Source organism: Oxyura jamaicensis, chromosome 2 (assembly GCF_011077185.1).
Source record: "Oxyura jamaicensis isolate SHBP4307 breed ruddy duck chromosome 2, BPBGC_Ojam_1.0, whole genome shotgun sequence".
In the NCBI taxonomy this organism is placed as follows: Eukaryota; Metazoa; Chordata; class Aves; order Anseriformes; family Anatidae; genus Oxyura; species Oxyura jamaicensis.
In genome coordinates this window covers 27885043-27891788 of record NC_048894.1, presented here as the reverse complement: position 1 = coordinate 27891788, position 6746 = coordinate 27885043, and the positions used below count along the sequence as shown (strand labels likewise).

General features: G+C 35.7%; 1 long non-coding RNA gene across 1 annotated transcript; it reads left to right on the top strand.

Annotated features, from left to right (window-relative positions):
• Positions 1-4773: 4773 nt before the first annotated feature.
• LOC118163210 lies at positions 4774-6207 on the top strand. Its single transcript, XR_004748919.1, has 3 exons — positions 4774-4912; positions 5059-5222; positions 6072-6207. It is a non-coding gene; the product is annotated as an uncharacterized LOC118163210 (long non-coding RNA).
• The last annotated feature ends 539 nt before the right edge of the window (positions 6208-6746 follow it).

Genomic DNA, 6746 nt, shown 5'->3' with positions numbered 1-6746 from the left:
CCAGTCCTTGGCAATCTGTGATTCTTAGGGGACAAAGTTCATATCTGATTACTTTCTAGCAGATTTTCCAAGCCCCAGAAATCAAATTGCAGCAAAGAACTTGCATAATTGTTTAAAAATAGCAAATATTACTTTTTAATGATATATAGAATCATTACCCCCACCCTCTTCAGCAAAATAGCAGTCTTTTCAGTATCACTGATACTTGGAATAGTCTGTCAATCAGAAGAGGAAGAAACCCTTTCCTCATGGGACTACACACCAGGTATTCTGGCCTTGAACTACCTTACCTTTTCTTGTTTGTTTGTTTTCAGTTGTACTCTGATTTGTATCATACACATATTGGTCATACACCAACACAAAAGGAGAGCTCTCTAAGTCTATTGTGAATCTGAGGATGTTTTGTTAGTCCATCATATTGACTTCAATCTGTTAATTCGGAAGTGACTGCATGGTAAAGTGTGAATATTGCCTTTAAAATAATATTTTGAACTTGCGAGAACTTTCCTGTGAATTCCTTACCACAAACATTGAATGTATTTTGCCCTGTCGCTGTCATATTGCTTGCATATTTGATTTATCATGTTTAGTGACTGTTGCATGGACTGTTCTTTTGTATTTTGATGGTATAAATAATAGTTTGATGTTCACATGCTCCCAAAATGGCACAGGAATTGTGAACTATAGCTATAGCTGATTTGATTAAGAAGAGCCAAGAAATGTGGGGAAAGGGCAGGAACATTATGCCAAAACTATTCAACTCTGATATTTTATTCCAGATTCCTTCATCTGGAGAGTTGATGAAATCACTTTGTAAGAGTGTACCTGACTAGATTAGTGATACATTAAAGTAAGCAGTGAAACTTAACTAAAGATGTGGTATCACAAAGATGATTTTATGACACTCTATTAGGCAGAGCAAGAAGGTGTAGAACTCATATTACAGTTTCGTAACCCACAATGTGATGTCAATAACTCATATGGAAAAGCTGTTTTCTTTGTAATTTTAAAGAGTTTTGAATGCATTAAGCTATACCTATAAAGTAACTGGAGGATAAAGAGGGAAACAAATTATTATTAGATGCCTCTGCTACATATAAGAAATAAGAGAGAAAGTAGTAAGAAATACCCTAAGGGTCTAGTGGCAGAGAATGTCAGAGCAGCAGAAGCAGAGAGATCTTTGGAGTATGGCAGAGTATGCCTGAGCTGCCAGAGCTGCTGTTTAGCAGGCGGCCTCCATGGTGTACAGATAACAAAGTAGTCTTTGAGTCCACCATTAGGACTTGACAGGAAGCATCAACAGGAAGTCTTAAAGAGAAAACTGATAGGCAGCCACGTAAGTCCAGTGGAGCAGCAGACAGAACAGATTGAAAAATCAGCATATATTCACAAGAGTCTGAGACTGAAACCATTTTAAAAAGAAGTAGTTCTCTGGCTCACTTTTTGAGATGAGCTGTCTCTGTTCTCAGAGAAGGAGCCAGTGGGAGCTCTGGTAGATGCGGGGAAGCTCTTCCCACCCTTATTCCCTTTTAATGTAATGCTCAGTAAGAAATGTGTCTTCCTTATTCTGAGGGGTATAATACCACTTAGCCAAAGATATTGATATTGATGTTTGTTGGAATCCCATTTCAGCACAATAATGGCACTTTGGGGACTGTCTTGAGATGCCTACCCTTAGAATCAAGACATCCAGAAACAGTATAATAAAGTGCAGCTACCTCAAAATACTACCAAAGGAGTACTTTTAACTAGACAGATTTTATAGGGATAAATTTGTTCATTGATGCCTGTGTCCTTTATTTTTTAGGGTAGATACCATTCCTTCCATATATCTTATTGTCTAATACCCCCACAGAGGAAACATGGAGTACTTAGCAATGCCATGTTATAACTAACTGACAGTTATTAAAACAACTGACTTGTCTCTGATATGAATGTTCCTAGGGAAGAAATAGCAATCAAGTAACACCATATGGATACCAGAGAAATTTGGATCAAACAGAAAAAGGAGAGTGACTAACAAAAAGTGATGAATGTAAGATTTTGTTATGCTGGAAAGTGGACAAAAATTTGTTCCTGGGTCTACAGATGTTGAAGTTGGTGAATCTCTAGTTAGAAAAATGTAATTAAAAACATAGGAAGAGTAACAGGACACATTTCTCTGAACTTTTCAAACAAGTGCCAAACCCAGTTCTAGGTTTCTACTTTCACATCTCAGAAGAGTTCTAAGTTTTGCTGTATAAAGGGTTAGTACTGCTTTTAGAACTTATTACAAAACAATAGACATTGAAAATCTAGTAGTGGCAATCAGCAGGAAGGAAAAAAAAAAAGGGGGGGGGGGGGGGAAGGGAGTAGCTTATTGCTTAATATTAATAAACCAAAATGCATTTTGGTTATGTTATAGGATTGATGCAACCATAAAGCAGCTGCCAATCAAGTCATGTTTTATGTTTCTTAGTTCCTTGCTATTAAAAACAATCAAGGTTTCCATGGAAACTACAATTTTATCACATGGTCCTTTTGCAGTCTTTCAGCTACAGAACATGCTGTTAAGGAAACATTTCAGAGTGTTGTGTACTTCTCTATTTCTTAATATTTTGAATGAAAATATTTTTAACTCATAGTCACACTGTGCCTACTAGGCAATTGCTTTTGGAATGTCCAATAAGGACTGTATTAATGAAAATAAGATTTTATTCACTCCTGAAATCTTCCACAGTAGAAAATAAAATGAAAAAAAAAAAAAAAAAACACAAACAAATAAAAAACACACATAAAAACACACACACACAAAAAAACTCTTTATATTTATGCTAAAAAAATACTTATTTTAGATCACATGTAAAATTATTGCATTTTATATATACTTATTTGTCTCCCATTTAATTCAGTCCAACCATATGTGTAATAGTTTAAATTATTATGTATTTTTGAAAGATCTTGTATGATTATATTTTTTTTTAAGTGCTAAATATTTTATTCAAATTTACTATTACCTTACATTTATATTCAGTAATATAAAAGCAAAAATAATGCTGTTCTGTTGAATCATGTTTGTGAAATTCATTGCTGTTCTTGATAATAAGAATGTATATTTACAAATATATCGAGTGTAGTTACAGCTTGATTCTTTCAGGTATATAAATTGTTGGTATATACCATTATCCCCATTAATGTCAGGGTCTTACTGTTATTTGGCAGAATGAGTAATCCAGTCACAAGCTAAAGTGCTACTCCAGCTGGTATGAACACTCCGAGAAAAAGACACCTATCACAACAATTTAGTAATGTGTCCCACAAAGGCAACAGCAGTCTATGAGACTCAGTTTAAACACATAAAATACACAAATAAAGTTTTAAAACACACAAATAAAGTTTATAAGCACAGGTTTATAAATCTGGATGCAGTATTTCCATTGAAATAGATTACTCATCTTGAAGTATGTTTATGGAAGCAAGCAAATATAACATTTTTTTTAACTTTGGAATCCACAATTTTCTTAATTTGTTGGAGGAGTAAAAAGATACTTCTTAGAGCTTTCTCTCAGGTTCTTCCAACTACAAGAAACAAAAGAAACAAAAAGAGTACTATTATGCAGGTTCACTGAGAATATAGGGATAAGTCGTGAAAGAGAAGAAAACCTGAAGAATCACTACCGCAATATTAGTGGCAAAATTCTGTTCAGATCTTGAATTTCCTTGCTTTTTAAATTTGTACACATTCTGTCACTTCCGCCCCCCCCCTCCTCCATGGAGCTTACATTCTTACTCTCTAGTGTACTGCTTATAATACTTTGTCCCATAGGACATCATATTCTTCTCATAAATGCATTATTTATTTTTCAGTGTGAATAGCATTTACTTCAATTACAATTCTATTTTTATTATTAGCAATAGTTATTTATTGGATGTTGGTATTATATAGAGGGCAGTAAAAACGGGTAGTATTAATGATTCTATGTGAGCTGATGTTTTAAGTACTTGCCTTTATTTGTATACATTGCAGTTGTGGTGACTGAATACCAATAAATAGCAATAAAGTATAAAATCAAATTATATCCTATAGTTTCAATTATCCTTTTAAGTAGCTAGGAAATGCTGAGATGGACTAAATACTCTTTCTGGCTTGTTTCAAATATGTCAGCCACCTTAATGTGCCCAGGAGTTCAGGCTGGATCACGTACTTGTTTCTTCTTCAAAGTGCTGTGTAATGATCAGATCAGGCAGATTTTGAGCAACTCTCCATTTCTAAATTGGTCAAAGTTAATTACAAGGCAGGCAGGAAGGGCTTATATGAGTTAGGGAAACCCAATTTTTGCACAGGTATGCTTAAGCTGGTTTACTGCATCATTCTCTATGACACTGTCAACTCGTACCTGACTGTGAATGGCATGAGCTGTCAGACCTAGAGAAGACAGAAGCCCGTGCATACCTGTTGGTCCACATGCTCTTCATGGTTTGCTCAGGGCTGGTGCTGATTTTCCCTGTTCTCATTTGCTTAGGAGGCCCAGAGCCTTGCAGACAGGCAGCTGTAACAGAGACTAAAGGAAATACTTTTCATAGTATTAAAACTGCTGATTATTTTAATCCTTTAGGCTGGTCATTTTCTGACAGTTTCTAATTTTCTATGTAAAATGTAATGGGGTCCCTGTGATGGGTACCCATCCTGAGGTATGTTTCTAATTGGTTTGCAGTTTGTGTTGAATAATAACTGACAGAGCTCCCCAGAACTGCACTGGCTTAGCCACAGCTGCTTCCAATGTAATCAGGCAAGAAAATATAGCTGAATTGTTTTATTTTCCAAAGCACTCTCTTTCTCTCATGCCTCATCTCCACACTTGCTTAATATACTCCTCCTCCATCGTTATGCTGCGCGGCTTTTATTAACACTACATGGATGTTGTTTAAATAGGTTCAGCAAATTGTTGTTTTCACAGGACTACCTCTGTTCCCTTGGCTGACGCCCTTTGTATAAGAGCAGCAGACTGCACCACTGCTGCTGCTCCTTGAATCTGGGAAACAATTTCACAGTGAGGATTTGCTTCTTTTTCTCTACAGGCTGCATGACAGTGATGCATGAGGAGGCTCCTGTGAGTAAGTACTGGCCTCCTCTCTTTCACTCCTGACACAGCCATTGCTTCTAGCTGTGTCACAGCTTACAGAAGATCACACTGGAGCTGAGGATTTTGTTCTAGTCACCACAGTTTCTCTCTGATACTGCTGTAAGTGGGATCATTCAACCGTACTGTCTGTGGTAGCATTAAGACTTTCTTTCAGTCATTCCACCAGTAACTGCTCTTCTACTTGTTTACATATATAAGGTCTAAATGCAAAAACAGAGAGGCTGAAATGCAAGTATCTTACCCTGATATCCAGAGAACAGACTGTCATTCAGATGTTGGGCCTATCTTATGATGAGTAACATCTTGGTTTAACCTGTAGCTAAGTAGGAAATAGGATTTTCATCTGAAGAAAACAGTAATGGTGAAGTCTTTGTTAAAGTGTGGGCAATGATATCTGAAGTTACAGTTATTCTCCATTTAAAGGTAACACAGAGCCAGGATTGGATTGCCAATAGAAAGGTAGTAAAAACAGGGAGAAGAAAATAAGGTTACCAAACTTAAGACTGGGAAAATTGCCATCTCTTGCAGCATGTCTGCTGCATCTCTTCTCTCTGACACTGGGCAAATCCCTGAGAAATCAGCTACAGTAGTGACGGATATTTCACCAGATAGGAATAACTTGGAGAAGAAGTGGAGAAATATAGGATACAATGCACCTATGACTCAGAACTGATAGAATATTTTATATAAAAATTCTTTGCAATATAGAAGCTGGTTTCAATTCTTGTAGAAATAAAAGTTTGTATTGTAGAGAAAGTTTACTGTTTCACTGTGCTTTTTTATTTTAAGAAACTGTAGAAAATTATCATTTTATAATAAAATATATATTTTTTAATAAAAATGTAAAATTAAATATTTCCGTAGAGAGAAACTCCATTTTTATGTCAGGACCTCATGATTTTCCTATCTTTTCTCCTTTTTATCTCTGTTCCTACATTTGATCTCCAGACTCAAGGTATCTTGACCACCCTTGGACAAGAAATAAGTCTTCCTGTCTTTCACGTCAGTAAGAAAAAGAATGGATCATGAATATGAGGGTGACACTTTTATAGAGAATGAGATGAGAGAGCAGTTACCACTTCCAGCACAAGGGACTTTAGCTTTGATTTGTATTTTCCCACAGGTCTTTGCAAACCATAGTTTCACATATCAAGTGAGATTTAACTTCAGACAGAAAATTTACATTATAATTATGAAGATACTGTGCAAAAAAAAGTGGTGGAAAATGGTAGATGAATAACAACCAAGCTGAGGTATCTAACTCCCTGAAGCTTCTTTAGGCTGTGAGTTAAATATACATTTAGTGGTTATGCAGATAGATAGATACCACTATATTGCTGTTACTGCTTATTTAGCCTTTTTGACCTTTAATGATGAACAAGACTGCTTGAGAAAATGGAGTACAGCAGACAAAAAAGTGATTCTATATTTGAGTATATCCAGAATCAAGGCAAAATATATGGCATAACATAACATAGAGCAGCCAATATTTTCACTGACAGAGAAACAGCATCTTATTTTTCTCCAAGTATCTACTGCATCAGCAAATAAAACTGTAGTAGTTCTATATTTTTTGTCTAAGAGTAAATCCCCCCAAATTACCTTATGTTGTGGGGGTTAATA